We start from the raw sequence: 20,483 nt of genomic DNA, 5'->3' as shown, positions 1-20,483 counted from the left end.
CATACACGTAATCCCATCGAAAGACCCGTGTTCCATAAGATTTCATACTTTCACTACTTTCAAACACATTCAAAACACTGGTCTCCATAAAGCTGTAGTTCTCGCCTCTTGAAACAATTCAGCTGTTGTACTTTGCATAATATTTAATATGATCCTACAACATGTCAATTTCAGACAATGTTTTAGAACACTTATTCATATATTAGGAAAGGGAAGCGGAAAATTTACAAAGACAAAACGTTTCTTCAAGGAAGTTATGCTTACATTTATTACGCGAAGCGAATAGCGAACGCGAAGTCTCAAATTCACTATCGCGTTTGTCCAACGCACACATTTTACTCATAGACGAAGCCAAGTCATCAAGATTAATGAATGAAGTAGGAAGTGGAGAGAATCATAATATTTCGTGTCTATTGAATTAGAACGAATGCAAGCGAGATTGCTAGAAAAACTTGTCAGTAAGATTCAGCAGTCGTACTTATTTAAAACAATTGAACTTCATATCTGAAAAGAAGTGCAAGCAGTTAATGACATAGCGGAATATATTATCTGTATATTTATTTCTTCTTTTAACTTTACTGAAGCGAGAAATCTGGCATATATCCCTGACAGGCCCGAGTGACTAGCCTCTTTTTTCTTCCAGCGGGCATTTCACATAGACTACTAGTAAAATCATCGCAAACATACACGTAATCCCATCGAAAGACCCGTGTTCCATAAGATTTCATGCTTTCACTACTTTCAAACACATTCAAAACACTAGTCTCCATAAAGCTGAAGTCCTCGCCTCTTGAAACAATTCAGCTGTTGTATTTTGCATAATATTTAATATGATCCTACAACATATCAATTTCGGTCAATGTTTTAGAACACTTATGTATATATTAAGAAAGGGAAGCGGAAGATTTACAAAGACAAAACGTTTCTTCAAGGAAGTTATGCTTACATTTATTACGCGAAGCGAATAGCGAACGCGAAGTCTCAAATTCACTATCGCGTTTGTCCAACGCACACATTTTACTCATAGACGAAGCCAAGTCATCAAGATTAATGAATGAAGTAGGAATTGGAGAGAATCATAATATTTCGTGTCTATTGAATTAGAACGAATGCAAGCGAGATTGCTAGAAAAACTTGTCAGTAAGATTCAGCAGTCGTACTTATTTAAGACAATTGAACTTCATATCTGAAAACAAGTGCAAGCAGTTAATGACATAGCGGAATATATTATCTGTAATGAAAGTGCTAAATTGATGACGGTTTCTCGTCAGTCCTCGGTAGTATAGTGGTGAGTATCCCCGCCTGTCACGCGGGAGACCGGGGTTCGATTCCCCGCCGGGGAGACGTTAACGGTATTTTTATTTCTTCTTTTAACTTTCCTGAAGCGAGAAATCTGGCATATATCCCTGACAGGCCCGAGTGACTAACCTCCTTTTGCTTCCAGCGGGCATTTCACATAGACTACTAGTAAAATCATCGCAAACATACACGTAATCCCATCGAAAGACTCGTGTTCCATAAGATTTCATGCTTTCACTACTTTCAAACACATTCAAAACACTGGTCTCCATAAAGCTGAAGTCCTCGCCTCTTGAAACAATTCAGCTGTTGTACTTTGCATAATATTTAATATGATCCTACAACATGTCAATTTCGGTCAATGTTTTAGAACACTTATGTATATATTAAGAAAGGGAAGCGGAAGATTTACAAAGACAAAACGTTTCTTCAAGGAAGTTATGCTTACATTTATTACGCGAAGCGAATAGCGAACGCGAAGTCTCAAATTCACTATCGCGTTTGTCCAACGCACACATTTTACTCATAGACGAAGCCAAGTCATCAAGATTAATGAATGAAGTAGGAATTGGAGAGAATCATAATATTTCGTGTCTATTGAATTAGAACGAATGCAAGCGAGATTGCTAGAAAAACTTTTCAGTAAGATTCAGCAGTCGTACTTATTTAAAACAATTGAACTTCATATCTGAAAACAAGTGCAAGCAGTTAATGACATAGCGGAATATATTATCTGTAATGAAAGTGCTAAATTGATGACGGTCTCTAGTCAGTCCTCGGTAGTATAGTGGTGAGTATCCCCGCCTGTCACGCGGGCGACCGGGGTTCGATTCCTCTCCGGGGAGACGTTAACGGTATTTTTATTTCTTCTTTTAACTTTCCTGAAGCGAGAAATCTGGCATATATCCCTGACAGGCCCGAGTGACTAGCCTCTTTTTGCTTCCAGTTGGCATTTCACATAGACTACTAGTAAAATCATCGCAAACATACACGTAATCCCATCGAAAGACCCGTGTTCCATAAGATTTCATGCTTTCACTACTTTCAAACACATTCAAAACACTGGTCTCCATAAAGCTGAAGTCCTCGCCTCTTGAAACAATTCAGCTGTTGTACTTTGCATAATATTTAATATGATCCTACAACATGTCAATTTCGGTCAATGTTTTAGAACACTTATGTATATATTAAGAAAGGGAAGCGGAAGATTTACAAAGACAAAACGTTTCTTCAAGGAAGTTATGCTTACATTTATTACGCGAAGCGAATAGCGAACGCGAAGTCTCAAATTCACTATCGCGTTTGTCCAACGCACACATTTTACTCACAGACGAAGCCAAGTCATCAAGATTGAGGACTGAAGTAGGAAGTGGAGAGAATCATAATATTTCGCGTCTATCGAATTAGAACGAATGCAAGCGAGATTGCTAGAAAAACTTGTCAGTAAGATTTAGCAGTCGTACTTATTTAAAACAATTGAACTTCATATCTGAAAACAAGTGCAAGCAGTTAATGACATAGCGGAATATATTATCTGTAATGAAAGTGCTAAATTGATGACGGTTTCTAGTCAGTCCTCGGTAGTATAGTGGTGAGTATCCCCGCGGGAGACCGGGGTTCGATTCCCCTCCGGGGAGACGTTAACGGTATTTTTATTTCTTCTTTTAACTTTCCTGAAGCGAGAAATCTGGCATATATCCCTGACAGGCCCGAGTGACTAGCCTCTTTTTGCTTCCAGCGGGCATTTCACATAGACTACTAGTAAAATCATCGCAAACATACACGTAATCCCATCGAAAGACCCGTGTTCCATAAGATTTCATGCTTTCACTACTTTCAAACACATTCAAAACACTGGTCTCCATAAAGCTGAAGTCCTCGCCTCTTGAAACAATTCAGCTGTTGTACTTTGCATAATATTTAATATGATCCTACAACATGTCAATTTCGGTCAATGTTTTAGAACACTTATGTATATATTAAGAAAGGGAAGCGGAAGATTTACAAAGACAAAACGTTTCTTCAAGGAAGTTATGCTTACATTTATTACGCGAAGCGAATAGCGAACGCGAAGTCTCAAATTCACTATCGCGTTTGTCCAACGCACACATTTTACTCACAGACGAAGCCAAGTCATCAAGATTGAGGACTGAAGTAGGAAGTGGAGAGAATCATAATATTTCGCGTCTATCGAATTAGAACGATTGCAAGCGAGATTGCTAGAAAAACTTGTCAGTAAGATTTAGCAGTCGTACTTATTTAAAACAATTGAACTTCATATCTGAAAACAAGTGCAAGCAGTTAATGACATAGCGGAATATATTATCTGTAATAAAAGTGCTAAATTGATGACGGTTTGTCGTCAGTCCTCGGTAGTATAGTGGTGAGTATCCCCGCCTGTCACGCGGGAGACCGGGCTTCGATTCCCCGCCGGGGACACGTTAACGGTATTTTTATTTCTTCTTTTAACTTTACTGAAGCGAGAAATCTGGCATATATCCCTGACAGGCCCGAGTGACTAGCCTCCTTTTGCTTCCAGCGGGCATTTCACATAGACTACTAGTAAAATCATCGCAGACATACACGTAATCCCATCGAAAGACCCGTGTTCCATAAGATTTCATACTTTCACTACTTTCAAACACATTCAAAACTCTGGTCACCATAAAGCTGAAGTCCTCGCCTCTTGAAACAATTCAGCTGTTGTACTTTGCATAATATTTAATATGATCCTACTACATGTCAATTTCGGTCAATGTTTTAGAACACTTATGTATATATTATGAAAGGGAAGCGGAAAATTTACAAAGACAAAACGTTTCTTCAAGGAAGTTATGCTTACATTTATTACGCGAAGCGAATAGCGAACGCGAAGTCTCAAATTCACTATCGCGTTTGTCCAACGCACACATTTTACTCACAGACGAAGCCAAGTCATCAAGATTGATGACTGAACTAGGAAGTGGAGAGAATCATAATATTTCGCGTCTATCGAATTAGAACGAATGCAAGCGAGATTGCTGGAAAAATTGGTCAGTAAGATTCAGCAGTCGTACTTATTTAAGACAATTGAACTTCATATCTGAAAACAAGTGCAAGCAGTTAATGACATAGCGGAATATATTATCTGTAATGAAAGTGCTAAATTGATGACGGTTTCTCGTCAGTCCTCGGTAGTATAGTGGTGAGTATCCCCGCCTGTCACGCGGGAGACCGGGGTTCGATTCCCCGCCGGGGATACGTTAACGGTATTTTTATTTCTTCTTTTAACTTTACTGAAGCGAGAAATCTGGCATATATCCCTGACAGGCCCGAGTGACTAGCCTCCTTTTGCTTCCAGCGGGCATTTCACATAGACTACTAGTAAAATCATCGCAAACGTACACGTAATCCCATCGAAAGACCCGTGTTCCATAAGATTTCATACTTTCACTACTTTCAAACACATTCAAAACACTGGTCTCCATAAAGCTGAAGTCCTCGCCTCTTGAAACAATTCAGCTGTTGTACTTTGCATAATATTTAATATGATCCTACAACATGTCAATTTCAGTCAATGTTTTAGAACACTTATGTATATATTAAGAAAGGGAAGCGGAAGATTTACAAAGACAAAACGTTTCTTCAAGGAAGTTATGCTTACATTTATTACGCGAAGCGAATAGCGAACGCGAAGTCTCAAATTCACTATCGCGTTTGTCCAACGCGCACATTTTACTCACAGACGAAGCCAAGTCATCAAGATTGATGACTGAACTAGGAAGTGGAGAGAATCATAATATTTCGCGTCTATCGAATTAGAACGAATGCAAGCGAGATTGCTGGAAAAATTGGTCAGTAAGATTCAGCAGTCGTACTTATTTAAGACAATTGAACTTCATATCTGAAAACAAGTGCAAGCAGTTAATGACATAGCGGAATATATTATCTGTAATGAAAGTGCTAAATTGATGACGGTTTCTCGTCAGTCCTCCGTAGTATAGTGGTGAGTATCCCCGCCTGTCACGCGGGAGACCGGGGTTCGATTCCCCGCCGGGGATACGTTAACGGTATTTTTATTTCTTCTTTTAACTTTACTGAAGCGAGAAATCTGGCATATATCCCTGACAGGCCCGAGTGACTAGCCTCTTTTTTCTTCCAGCGGGCATATCACATACACTACTAGTAAAATCATCGCAAACATACACGTAATCCCATCGAAAGACCCGTGTTCCATAAGATTTCATACTTTCACTACTTTCAAACACATTCAAAACACTGGTCTCCATAAAGCTGAAGTCCTCGCCTCTTGAAACAATTCAGCTGTTGTACTTTGCATAATATTTAATATGATCCTACAACATGTCAATTTCAGTCAATGTTTTAGAACACTTATGTATATATTAAGAAAGGGAAGCGGAAAATTTACAAAGACAAAACGTTTCTTCAAGGAAGTTCTGCTTACATTTATTACGCGAAGCGAATAGCGAACGCGAAGTCTCAAATTCACTATCGCGTTTGTCCAACGCACACATTTTACTCATAGACGAAGCCAAGTCATCAAGATTAATGAATGAAGTAGGAATTGGAGAGAATCATAATATTTCGTGTCTATTGAATTAGAACGAATGCAAGCGAGATTGCTAGAAAAACTTGTCAGTAAGATTCAGCAGTCGTACTTATTTAAGACAATTGAACTTCATATCTGAAAACAAGTGCAAGCAGTTAATGACATAGCGGAATATATTATCTGTAATGAAAGTGCTAAATTGATGATGGTTTCTAGTCAGTCCTCGGTGGTATAGTGGTGAGTATCCCCGCCTGTCACGCGGGAGACCGTTGTTCGATTCCCCTCCAGGGAGACGTTAACGGTATTTTTATTTCTTCTTTTAACTTTCCTGAAGCGAGAAATCTGGCATATATCCCTGACAGGCCCGAGTGACTAGCCTCTTTTTGCTTCCAGCGGGCATTTCACATAGACTACTAGTAAAATCATCGCAAACATACACGTAATCCCATCGAAAGACTCGTGTTCCATAAGATTTCATGCTTTCACTACTTTCAAACACATTCAAAACACTGGTCTCCATAAAGCTGAAGTCCTCGCCTCTTGAAACAATTCAGCTGTTGTACTTTGCATAATATTTAATATGATCCTACAACATGTCAATTTCGGTCAATGTTTTAGAACACTTATGTATATATTAAGAAAGGGAAGCGGAAAATTTACAAAGACAAAACGTTTCTTCAAGGAAGATATGCTTACATTTATTACGCGAAGCGAATAGCGAACGCGAAGTCTCAAATTCACTATCGCGTTTGTCCAACGCACACATTTTACTCATAGACGAAGCCAAGTCATCAAGATTAATGAATGAAGTAGGAATTGGAGAGAATCATAATATTTCGTGTCTATTGAATTAGAACGAATGCAAGCGAGATTGCTAGAAAAACTTGTCAGTAAGATTCAGCAGTCGTACTTATTTAAAACAATTGAACTTCATATCTGAAAACAAGTGCAAGCAGTTAATGACATAGCGGAATATATTATCTGTAATGAACGTGCAATATTGATGACGGTTTCTCGTCAGTCCTCGGTAGTATAGTGGTGAGTATCCCCGCCTGTCACGCGGGAGACCGGGGTTCGATTCCTCTCCGGGGAGACGTTAACGGTATTTTTATTTCTTCTTTTAACTTTCCTGAAGCGAGAAAACTGGCATATATCCCTGACAGGCCCGAGTGACTAGCCTCTTTTTGCTTCCAGCGGGCATTTCACATAGACTACTAGTAAAATCATCGCAAACATACACGTAATCCCATCGAAAGACCCGTGTTCCATAAGATTTCATGCTTTCACTACTTTCAAACACATTCAAAACACTGGTCTCCATAAAGCTGAAGTCCTCGCCTCTTGAAACAATTCAGCTGTTGTACTTTGCATAATATTTAATATGATCCTACAACATGTCAATTTCGGTCAATGTTTTAGAACACTTATGTATATATTAAGAAAGGGAAGCGGAAGATTTACAAAGACAAAACTTTTCGTCAAGGAAGTTATGCTTACATTTATTACGCGAAGCGAATAGCGAACGCGAAGTCTCAAATTCACTATCGCGTTTGTCCAACGCACACATTTTACTCACAGACGAAGCCAAGTCATCAAGATTGAGGACTGAAGTAGGAAGTGGAGAGAATCATAATATTTCGCGTCTATCGAATTAGAACGATTGCAAGCGAGATTGCTAGAAAAACTTGTCAGTAAGATTTAGCAGTCGTACTTATTTAAAACAATTGAACTTCATATCTGAAAACAAGTGCAAGCAGTTAATGACATAGCGGAATATATTATCTGTAATAAAAGTGCTAAATTGATGACGGTTTCTCGTCAGTCCTCGGTAGTATAGTGGTGAGTATCCCCGCCTGTCACGCGGGAGAACGGGCTTCGATTCCCCGCCGGGGAGACGTTAATGATATTTTTATTTCTTCTTTTAACTTTACTGAAGCGAGAAATCTGGCATATATCCCTGACAGGCCCGAGTGACTAGCCTCTTTTTTCTTCCAGCGGGCATTTCACATACACTACTAGTAAAATCATCGCAAACATACACGTAATCCCATCGAAAGACCCGTGTTCCATAAGATTTCATACTTTCACTACTTTCAAACACATTCAAAACACTGGTCTCCATAAAGCTGAAGTCCTCGCCTCTTGAAACAATTCAGCTGTTGTACTTTGCATAATTTTTAATATGATCCTACAACATGTCAATTTCGGTCAATGTTTTAGAACACTTATGTATATATTAAGAAAAGGAAGCGGAAGATTTACAAAGGCAAAACGTTTCTTCAAGGAAGTTATGCTTACATTTATTACGCGAAGCGAATAGCGAACGTGAAGTCTCAAATTCACTATCGCGTTTGTCCAACGCGCACATTTTACTCACAGACGAAGCCAAGTCATCAAGATTGATGACTGAACTAGGAAGTGGAGAGAATCATAATATTTCGCGTCTATCGAATTAGAACGAATGCAAGCGAGATTGCTGGAAAAATTGGTCAGTAAGATTCAGCAGTCGTACTTATTTAAGACAATTGAACTTCATATCTGAAAACAAGTGCAAGCAGTTAATGACATAGCGGAATATATTATCTGTAATGAAAGTGCTAAATTGATGATGGTTTCTAGTCAGTCCTCGGTGGTATAGTGGTGAGTATCCCCGCCTGTCACGCGGGAGACCGTTGTTCGATTCCCCTCCAGGGAGACGTTAACGGTATTTTTATTTCTTCTTTTAACTTTCCTGAAGCGAGAAATCTGGCATATATCCCTGACAGGCCCGAGTGACTAGCCTCTTTTTGCTTCCAGCGGGCATTTCACATAGACTACTAGTAAAATCATCGCAAACATACACGTAATCCCATCGAAAGACTCGTGTTCCATAAGATTTCATGCTTTCACTACTTTCAAACACATTCAAAACACTGGTCTCCATAAAGCTGAAGTCCTCGCCTCTTGAAACAATTCAGCTGTTGTACTTTGCATAATATTTAATATGATCCTACAACATGTCAATTTCGGTCAATGTTTTAGAACACTTATGTATATATTAAGAAAGGGAAGCGGAAAATTTACAAAGACAAAACGTTTCTTCAAGGAAGATATGCTTACATTTATTACGCGAAGCGAATAGCGAACGCGAAGTCTCAAATTCACTATCGCGTTTGTCCAACGCACACATTTTACTCATAGACGAAGCCAAGTCATCAAGATTAATGAATGAAGTAGGAATTGGAGAGAATCATAATATTTCGTGTCTATTGAATTAGAACGAATGCAAGCGAGATTGCTAGAAAAACTTGTCAGTAAGATTCAGCAGTCGTACTTATTTAAAACAATTGAACTTCATATCTGAAAACAAGTGCAAGCAGTTAATGACATAGCGGAATATATTATCTGTAATGAACGTGCAATATTGATGACGGTTTCTCGTCAGTCCTCGGTAGTATAGTGGTGAGTATCCCCGCCTGTCACGCGGGAGACCGGGGTTCGATTCCTCTCCGGGGAGACGTTAACGGTATTTTTATTTCTTCTTTTAACTTTCCTGAAGCGAGAAAACTGGCATATATCCCTGACAGGCCCGAGTGACTAGCCTCTTTTTGCTTCCAGCGGGCATTTCACATAGACTACTAGTAAAATCATCGCAAACATACACGTAATCCCATCGAAAGACCCGTGTTCCATAAGATTTCATGCTTTCACTACTTTCAAACACATTCAAAACACTGGTCTCCATAAAGCTGAAGTCCTCGCCTCTTGAAACAATTCAGCTGTTGTACTTTGCATAATATTTAATATGATCCTACAACATGTCAATTTCGGTCAATGTTTTAGAACACTTATGTATATATTAAGAAAGGGAAGCGGAAGATTTACAAAGACAAAACTTTTCGTCAAGGAAGTTATGCTTACATTTATTACGCGAAGCGAATAGCGAACGCGAAGTCTCAAATTCACTATCGCGTTTGTCCAACGCACACATTTTACTCACAGACGAAGCCAAGTCATCAAGATTGAGGACTGAAGTAGGAAGTGGAGAGAATCATAATATTTCGCGTCTATCGAATTAGAACGATTGCAAGCGAGATTGCTAGAAAAACTTGTCAGTAAGATTTAGCAGTCGTACTTATTTAAAACAATTGAACTTCATATCTGAAAACAAGTGCAAGCAGTTAATGACATAGCGGAATATATTATCTGTAATAAAAGTGCTAAATTGATGACGGTTTCTCGTCAGTCCTCGGTAGTATAGTGGTGAGTATCCCCGCCTGTCACGCGGGAGAACGGGCTTCGATTCCCCGCCGGGGAGACGTTAATGATATTTTTATTTCTTCTTTTAACTTTACTGAAGCGAGAAATCTGGCATATATCCCTGACAGGCCCGAGTGACTAGCCTCTTTTTTCTTCCAGCGGGCATTTCACATACACTACTAGTAAAATCATCGCAAACATACACGTAATCCCATCGAAAGACCCGTGTTCCATAAGATTTCATACTTTCACTACTTTCAAACACATTCAAAACACTGGTCTCCATAAAGCTGAAGTCCTCGCCTCTTGAAACAATTCAGCTGTTGTACTTTGCATAATTTTTAATATGATCCTACAACATGTCAATTTCGGTCAATGTTTTAGAACACTTATGTATATATTAAGAAAAGGAAGCGGAAGATTTACAAAGGCAAAACGTTTCTTCAAGGAAGTTATGCTTACATTTATTACGCGAAGCGAATAGCGAACGCGAAGTCTCAAATTCACTATCGCGTTTGTCCAACGCACACATTTTACTCACAGACGAAGCCAAGTCATCAAGATTGATGACTGAAGTAGGAAATGGAGAGAATCATAATATTTCGCGTCTATCGAATTAGAACGAATGCAAGCGAGATTGCTGGAAAAATTTGTCAGTAAGATTCAGCAGTCGTACTTATTTAAAACAATTGAACTTCATATCTAAAAACAAGTGCAAGCAGTTAATGACATAGCGGAATATATTATCTGTAATGAAAGTGCTAAATTGATGACGGTTTCTCGTCAGTCCTCCGTAGTATAGTGGTGAGTATCCCCGCCTGTCACGCGGGAGACCGGGGTTCGATTCCCCGCCGGGGAGATGTTAACGGTATATTTATTTCTTCTTTTAACTTTACTGAAGCGAGAAATCTGGCATATATCCCTGACAGGCCCGAGTGACTAGCCTCTTTTTTCTTCCAGCGGGCATTTCACATACACTACTAGTAAAATCATCGCAAACATACACGTAATCCCATCGAAAGACCCGTGTTCCATAAGATTTCATACTTTCACTACTTTCAAACACATTCAAAACACTGGTCTCCATAAAGCTGAAGTCCTCGCCTCTTCAAACAATTCAGCTGTTGTACTTTGCATAATATTTAATATGATCCTACATGTCAATTTCAGACAATGTTTTAGAACACTTATTCATATATTAGGAAAGGGAAGCGGAAAATTTACAAAGACAAAACGTTTCTTCAAGGAAGTTATGCTTACATTTATTACGCGAAGCGAATAGCGAACGCGAAGTCTCAAATTCACTATCGCGTTTGTCCAACGCACACATTTTACTCATAGACGAAGCCAAGTCATCAAGATTAATGAATGAAGTAGGAAGTGGAGAGAATCATAATATTTCGCGTCTATCGAATTAGAACGAATGCAAGCGAGATTGCTAGAAAAACTTGTCAGTAAGATTTAGCAGTCGTACTTATTTAAAACAATTGAACTTCATATCTGAAAACAAGTGCAAGCAGTTAATGACATAGCCGAATATATTATCTGTAATAAAAGTGCTAAATTGATGACGGCTTCTCGTCAGTCCTCGGTAGTATAGTGGTGAGTATCCCCGCCTGTCACGCGGGAGACCGGGGTTCGATTCCCCGCCGGGGAGACGTTAACGGTATTTTTATTTCTTCTTTTAACTTTCCTGAAGCGAGAAATCTGGCATATATCCCTGACAGGCCCGAGTGACTAACCTCCTTTTGCTTCCAGCGGGCATTTCACATAGACTACTAGTAAAATCATCGCAAACATACACGTAATCCCATCGAAAGACCCGTGTTCCATAAGATTTCATGCTTTCACTACTTTCAAACACATTCAAAACACTGGTCTCCATAAAGCTGAAGTCCTCGCCTCTTGAAACAATTCAGCTGTTGTACTTTGCATAATATTTAATATGATCCTACAACATGTCAATTTCGGTCAATGTTTTAGAACACTTATGTATATATTAAGAAAGGGAAGCGGAAGATTTACAAAGACAAAACGTTTCTTCAAGGAAGTTATGCTTACATTTATTACGCGAAGCGAATAGCGAACGCGAAGTCTCAAATTCACTATCGCGTTTGTCCAACGCACACATTTTACTCACAGACGAAGCCAAGTCATCAAGAATGAGGACTGAAGTAGGAAGTGGAGAGAATCATAATATTTCGCGTCTATCGAATTAGAACGAATGCAAGCGAGATTGCTAGAAAAACTTGTCAGTAAGATTTAGCAGTCGTACTTATTTAAAACAATTGAACTTCATATCTGAAAACAAGTGCAAGCAGTTAATGACATAGCGGAATATATTATCTGTAATGAAAGTGCTAAATTGATGACGGTTTCTAGTCAGTCCTCGGTAGTATAGTGGTGAGTATCCCCGCTTGTCACGCGGGAGACCGGGGTTCGATTCCCCTCCGGGGAGACGTTAACGGTATTTTTATTTCTTCTTTTAACTTTCCTGAAGCGAGAAATCTGGCATATATCCCTGACAGGCCCGAGTGACTAGCCTCTTTTTGCTTCCAGCGGGCATTTCACATAGACTACTAGTAAAATCATCGCAAACATACACGTAATCCCATCGAAAGACCCGTGTTCCATAAGATTTCATGCTTTCACTACTTTCAAACACATTCAAAACACTGGTCTCCATAAAGTTGAAGTCCTCGCCTCTTGAAACAATTCAGCTGTTGTACTTTGCATAATATTTAATATGATCCTACAACATGTCAATTTCGGTCAATGTTTTAGAACACTTATGTATATATTAAGAAAGGGAAGCGGAAGATTTACAAAGACAAAACGTTTCTTCAAGGAAGTTATGCTTACATTTATTACGCGAAGCGAATAGCGAACGCGAAGTCTCAAATTCACTATCGCGTTTGTCCAACGCACACATTTTACTCACAGACGAAGCCAAGTCATCAAGATTGAGGACTGAAGTAGGAAGTGGAGAGAATCATAATATTTCGCGTCTATCGAATTAGAACGATTGCAAGCGAGATTGCTAGAAAAACTTGTCAGTAAGATTTAGCAGTCGTACTTATTTAAAACAATTGAACTTCATATCTGAAAACAAGTGCAAGCAGTTAATGACATAGCGGAATATATTATCTGTAATGAAAGTGCTAAATTGATGACGGTTTCTCGTCAGTCCTCCGTAGTATAGTGGTGAGTATCCCCGCCTGTCACGCGGGAGACCGGGGTTCGATTCCCCGCCGGGGAGATGTTAACGGTATATTTATTTCTTCTTTTAACTTTCCTGAAGCGAGAAATCTGGCATATATCCCTGACAGGCCCGAGTGACTAGCCTCTTTTTTCTTCCAGCGGGCATTTCACATACACTACTAGTAAAATCATCGCAAACATACACGTAATCCCATCGAAAGACCCGTGTTCCATAAGATTTCATACTTTCACTACTTTCAAACACATTCAAAACACTGGTCTCCATAAAGCTGAAGTCCTCGCCTCTTGAAACAATTCAGCTGTTGTACTTTGCATAATATTTAATATGATCCTACAACATGTCAATTTCAGACAATGTTTTAGAACACTTATTCATATATTAGGAAAGGGAAGCGGAAAATTTACAAAGACAAAACGTTTCTTCAAGGAAGTTATGCTTACATTTATTACGCGAAGCGAATAGCGAACGCGAAGTCTCAAATTCACTATCGCGTTTGTCCAACGCACACATTTTACTCATAGACGAAGCCAAGTCATCAAGATTAATGAATGAAGTAGGAATTGGAGAGAATCATAATATTTCGTGTCTATTGAATTAGAACGAATGCAAGCGAGATTGCTAGAAAAACTTGTCAGTAAGATTCAGCAGTCGTACTTATTTAAGACAATTGAACTTCATATCTGAAAACAAGTGCAAGCAGTTAATGACATAGCGGAATATATTATCTGTAATGAAAGTGCTAAATTGATGACGGTTTCTAGTCAGTCCTCGGTGGTATAGTGGTGAGTATCCCCACCTGTCACGCGGGAGACCGGGGTTCGATTCCCCGCCGGGGAGACGTTAACGGTATCTTTATTTCTTCTTTTAACTTTCCTGAAGCGAGAAATCTGGCATATATCCCTGACAGGCCCGAGTGACTAGCCTCTTTTTGCTTCCAGCGGGCATTTCACATAGACTACTAGTAAAATCATCGCAAACATACACGTAATCCCATCGAAAGACCCGTGTTCCATAAGATTTCATGCTTTCACTACTTTCAAACACATTCAAAACACTGGTCTCCATAAAGTTGAAGTCCTCGCCTCTTGAAACAATTCAGCTGTTGTACTTTGCATAATATTTAATATGATCCTACAACATGTCAATTTCGGTCAATGTTTTAGAACACTTATGTATATATTAAGAAAGGGAAGCGGAAGATTTACAAAGACAAAACGTTTCTTCAAGGAAGTTATGCTTACATTTATTACGCGAAGCGAATAGCGAACGCGAAGTCTCAAATTCACTATCGCGTTTGTCCAACGCACACATTTTACTCACAGACGAAGCCAAGTCATCAAGATTGAGGACTGAAGTAGGAAGTGGAGAGAATCATAATATTTCGCGTCTATCGAATTAGAACGATTGCAAGCGAGATTGCTAGAAAAACTTGTCAGTAAGATTTAGCAGTCGTACTTATTTAAAACAATTGAACTTCATATCTGAAAACAAGTGCAAGCAGTTAATGACATAGCGGAATATATTATCTGTAATAAAAGTGCTAAATTGATGACGGTTTCTCGTCAGTCCTCGGTAGTATAGTGGTGAGTATCCCCGCCTGTCACGCGGGAGACCGGGCTTCGATTCCCCGCCGGGGAGACGTTAATGATATTTTTATTTCTTCTTTTAACTTTACTGAAGCGAGAAATCTGGCATATATCCCTGACAGGCCCGAGTGACTAGCCTCTTTTTTCTTCCAGCGGGCATTTCACATACACTACTAGTAAAATCATCGCAAACATACACGTAATCCCATCGAAAGACCCGTGTTCCATAAGATTTCATACTTTCACTACTTTCAAACACATTCAAAACACTGGTCTCCATAAAGCTGAAGTCCTCGCCTCTTGAAACAATTCAGCTGTTGTACTTTGCATAATATTTAATATGATCCTACAACATGTCAATTTCGGTCAATGTTTTAGAACACTTATGTATATATTAAGAAAGGGAAGCGGAAAATTTACAAAGACAAAACGTTTCTTCAAGGAAGTTATGCTTACATTTATTACGCGAAGCGAATAGCGAACGCGAAGTCTCAAATTCACTATCGCGTTTGTCCAACGCACACATTTTACTCACAGACGAAGCCAAGTCATCAAGATTGATGACTGAACTAGGAAGTGGAGAGAATCATAATATTTCGCGTCTATCGAATTAGAACGAATGCAAGCGAGATTGCTGGAAAAATTGGTCTGTAAGATTCAGCAGTCGTACTTATTTAAGACAATTGAACTTCATATCTGAAAACAAGTGCAAGCAGTTAATGACATAGCGGAATATATTATCTGTAATGAAAGTGCTAAATTGATGACGGTTTCTCGTCAGTCCACGGTAGTATAGTGGTGAGTATCCCCGCCTGTCACGCGGGAGACCGGGCTTCGATTCCCCGCCGGGGAGACGTTAACGGTATTTTTATTTCTTCTTTTAACTTTACTGAAGCGAGAAATCTGGCATATATCCCTGACAGGCCCGAGTGACTAGCCTCCTTTTTGCTTCCAGCGGGCATTTCACATAGACTACTAGTAAAATCATCGCAAACCTACACGTAATCCCATCGAAAGACCCGTGTTCCATAAGATTTCATACTTTCACTACTTTCAAACACATTCAAAACTCTGGTCACCATAAAGCTGAAGTCCTCGCCTCTTGAAACAATTCAGCTGTTGTACTTTGCATAATATTTAATATGATCCTACTACATGTCAATTTCGGTCAATGTTTTAGAACACTTATGTATATATTAAGAAAGGGAAGCGGAAAATTTACAAAGACAAAACGTTTCTTCAAGGAAGTTATGCTTACATTTATTACGCGAAGCGAATAGCGAACGCGAAGTCTCAAATTCACTATCGCGTTTGTCCAACGCACACATTTTACTCATAGACGAAGCCAAGTCATCAAGATTAATGAATGAAGTAGGAATTGGAGAGAATCATAATATTTCGTGTCTATTGAATTAGAACGAATGCAAGCGAGATTGCTAGAAAAACTTGTCAGTAAGATTCAGCAGTCGTACTTATTTAAGACAATTGAACTTCATATCTGAAAACAAGTGCAAGCAGTTAATGACATAGCGGAATATATTATCTGTAATGAAAGTGCTAAATTGATGACGGTTTCTCGTCAGTCCTCCGTAGTATAGTGGTGAGTATCCCCGCCTGTCACGCGGGAGACCGGGGTTCGATTCCCCGCCGGGGAGATGTTAACGGTATATTTATTTCTTCTTTTAACTTTCCTGAAGCGAGAAATCTGGCATATATCCCTGACAGGCCCGAGTGACTAGCCTCTTTTTTCTTCCAGCGGGCATTTCACATACACTACTAGTAAAATCATCGCAAACATACACGTAATCCCATCGAAAGACCCGTGTTCCATAAGATTTCATACTTTCACTACTTTCAAACACATTCAAAACACTGGTCTCCATAAAGCTGAAGTCCTCGCCTCTTGAAACAATTCAGCTGTTGTACTTTGCATAATATTTAATATGATCCTACAACATGTCAATTTCAGACAATGTTTTAGAACACTTATTCATATATTAGGAAAGGGAAGCGGAAAATTTACAAAGACAAAACGTTTCTTCAAGGAAGTTATGCTTACATTTATTACGCGAAGCGAATAGCGAACGCGAAGTCTCAAATTCACTATCGCGTTTGTCCAACGCACACATTTTACTCATAGACGAAGCCAAGTCATCAAGATTAATGAATGAAGTAGGAATTGGAGAGAATCATAATATTTCGTGTCTATTGAATTAGAACGAATGCAAGCGAGATTGCTAGAAAAACTTGTCAGTAAGATTCAGCAGTCGTACTTATTTAAGACAATTGAACTTCATATCTGAAAACAAGTGCAAGCAGTTAATGACATAGCGGAATATATTATCTGTAATGAAAGTGCTAAATTGATGACGGTTTCTAGTCAGTCCTCGGTGGTATAGTGGTGAGTATCCCCACCTGTCACGCGGGAGACCGGGGTTCGATTCCCCGCCGGGGAGACGTTAACGGTATCTTTATTTCTTCTTTTAACTTTCCTGAAGCGAGAAATCTGGCATATATCCCTGACAGGCCCGAGTGACTAGCCTCTTTTTGCTTCCAGCGGGCATTTCACATAGACTACTAGTAAAATCATCGCAAACATACACGTAATCCCATCGAAAGACCCGTGTTCCATAAGATTTCATGCTTTCACTACTTTCAAACACATTCAAAACACTGGTCTCCATAAAGCTGAAGTCCTCGCCTCCTGAAACAATTCAGCTGTTGTACTTTGCATAATATTTAATATGATCCTACAACATGTCAATTTCGGTCAATGTTTTAGAACACTTATGTATATATTAAGAAAGGGAAGCGGAAGATTTACAAAGACAAAACGTTTCTTCAAGGAAGTTATGCTTACATTTATTACGCGAAGCGAATAGCGAACGCGAAGTCTCAAATTCACTATCGCGTTTGTCCAACGCACACATTTTACTCACAGACGAAGCCAAGTCATCAAGATTGAGGACTGAAGTAGGAAGTGGAGAGAATCATAATATTTCGCGTCTATCGAATTAGAACGAATGCAAGCGAGATTGCTGGAAAAATTTGTCAGTAAGATTCAGCAGTCGTACTTATTTAAAACAATTGAACTTCATATCTAAAAACAAGTGCAAGCAGTTAATGACATAGCGGAATATATTATCTGTAATGAAAGTGCTAAATTGATGACGGTTTCTCGTCAGTCCTCCGTAGTATAGTGGTGAGTATCCCCGCCTGTCACGCGGGAGACCGGGCTTCGATTCCCCGCCGGGGAGATGTTAACGGTATATTTATTTCTTCTTTTAACTTTACTGAAGCGAGAAATCTGGCATATATCCCTGACAGGCCCGAGTGACTAGCCTCTTTTTTCTTCCAGCGGGCATTTCACATACACTACTAGTAAAATCATCGCAAACATACACGTAATCCCATCGAAAGACCCGTGTTCCATAAGATTTCATACTTTCACTACTTTCAAACACATTCAAAACACTGGTCTCCATAAAGCTGAAGTCCTCGCCTCTTGAAACAATTCAGCTGTTGTACTTTGCATAATATTTAATATGATCCTACAACATGTCAATTTCGGTCAATGTTTTAGAACACTTATGTATATATTAAGAAAGGGAAGCGGAAAATTTACAAAGACAAAACGTTTCTTCAAGGAAGTTATGCTTACATTTATTACGCGAAGCGAATAGCGAACGCGAAGTCTCAAATTCACTATCGCGTTTGTCCAACGCACACATTTTACTCACAGACGAAGCCAAGTCATCAAGATTGATGACTGAACTAGGAAGTGGAGAGAATCATAATATTTCGCGTCTATCGAATTAGAACGAATGCAAGCGAGATTGCTGGAAAAATTGGTCAGTAAGATTCAGCAGTCGTACTTATTTAAGACAATTGAACTTCATATCTGAAAACAAGTGCAAGCTGTTAATGACATAGCGGAATATATTATCTGTAATTAAAGTGCTAAATTGATGACGGTTTCTCGTCAGTCCTCGGTAGTATAGTGGTGAGTATCCCCGCCTGTCACGCGGGAGACCGGGCTTCGATTCCCCGCCGGGGAGACGTTAACGGTATTTTTATTTCTTCTTTTAACTTTACTGAAGCGAGAAATCTGGCATATATCCCTGACAGGCCCGAGTGACTAGCCTCCTTTTTGCTTCCAGCGGGCATTTCACATAGACTAGTAGTAAAATCATCGCAAACGTACACGTAATCCCATCGAAAGACCCGTGTTCCATAAGATTTCATACTTTCACTACTTTCAAACACATTCAAAACACTGGTCTCCATAAAGCTGAAGTCCTCGCCTCTTGAAACAATTCAGCTGTTGTACTTTGCATAATATTTAATATGATACTACAACATATCAATTTCAGACAATGTTTTAGAACACTTATGTATATATTAAGAAAGGGAAGCGGAAAATTTACAAAGACAAAACGTTTCTTCAAGGAAGTTATGCTTACATTTATTACGCGAAGCGAATAGCGAACGCGTAGTCTCAAATTCACTATCGCGTTTGTCCAACGCACACATTTTACTCACAGACGAAGCCAAGTCATCAAGATTGATGACTGAAGTAGGAAATGGAGAGAATCATAATATTTCGCGTCTATCGAATTAGAACGAATGCAAGCGAGATTGCTGGAAAAATTTGTCAGTAAGATTCAGCAGTCGTACTTATTTAAAACAATTGAACTTCATATCTAAAAACAAGTGCAAGCAGTTAATGACATAGCGGAATATATTATCTGTAATGAAAGTGCTAAATTGATGACGGTTTCTCGTCAGTCCTCGGTAGAATAGTGGTGAGTATCCCCGCCTGTCACGCGGGAGACCGGGGCTCGATTCCCCGCCGGGGAGATGTTAACGGTATATTTATTTCTTCTTTTAACTTTCCTGAAGCGAGAAATCTGGCATATATCCCTGACAGGCCCGAGTGACTAGCCTCTTTTTTCTTCCAGCGGGCATTTCACATACACTACTAGTAAAATCATCGCAAACATACACGTAATCCCATCGAAAGACCCGTGTTCCATAAGATTTCATACTTTCACTACTTTCAAACACATTCAAAACACTGGTCTCCATAAAGCTGAAGTCCTCGCCTCTTGAAACAATTCAGCTGTTGTACTTTGCATAATATTTAATATGATCCTACAACATGTCAATTTCGGTCAATGTTTTAGAACACTTATGTATATATTAAGAAAGGGAAGCGGAAGATTTACAAAGACAAAACGTTTCTTCAAGGAAGTTATGCTTACATTTATTACGCGAAGCGAATAGCGAACGCGAAGTCTCAAATTCACTATCGCGTTTGTCCAACGCACACATTTTACTCACAGACGAAGCCAAGGCATCAAGATTGAGGACTGAAGTAGGAAGTGGAGAGAATCATAATATTTCGCGTCTATCGAATTAGAACGAATGCAAGCGAGATTGCTAGAAAAACTTGTCAGTGAGATTTAGCAGTCGTACTTATTTAAAACAATTGAACTTCATATCTGAAAACAAGTGCAAGCAGTTAATGACATAGCGGAATATATTATCTGTAATAAAAGTGCTAAATTGATGACGGTTTCTCGTC

At 39.2% G+C, this 20,483-nt stretch overlaps 2 non-coding genes across 2 annotated transcripts; both read left to right on the top strand.

Annotated features, from left to right (window-relative positions):
• Positions 1 to 1,271: 1,271 nt before the first annotated feature.
• On the top strand, positions 1,272 to 1,343 carry Trnad-guc (transfer RNA aspartic acid (anticodon GUC)). The gene has a single exon. It is a non-coding gene; the product is annotated as a tRNA-Asp (tRNA).
• A 10,329-nt stretch (positions 1,344 to 11,672) lies between these two features.
• Positions 11,673 to 11,744, top strand: Trnad-guc (transfer RNA aspartic acid (anticodon GUC)). Its single transcript has one exon. It is a non-coding gene; the product is annotated as a tRNA-Asp (tRNA).
• Positions 11,745 to 20,483: the final 8,739 nt, after the last annotated feature.

Source organism: Octopus bimaculoides, chromosome 6 (genome assembly GCF_046866305.1).
Source record: "Octopus bimaculoides isolate indiv1 chromosome 6, ASM4686630v1, whole genome shotgun sequence".
In the NCBI taxonomy this organism is placed as follows: domain Eukaryota; kingdom Metazoa; phylum Mollusca; class Cephalopoda; order Octopoda; family Octopodidae; genus Octopus; species Octopus bimaculoides.
The sequence above is the reverse complement of the archived record's forward strand: the minus strand, read 5'-3'. Positions and strand labels throughout refer to the sequence as shown.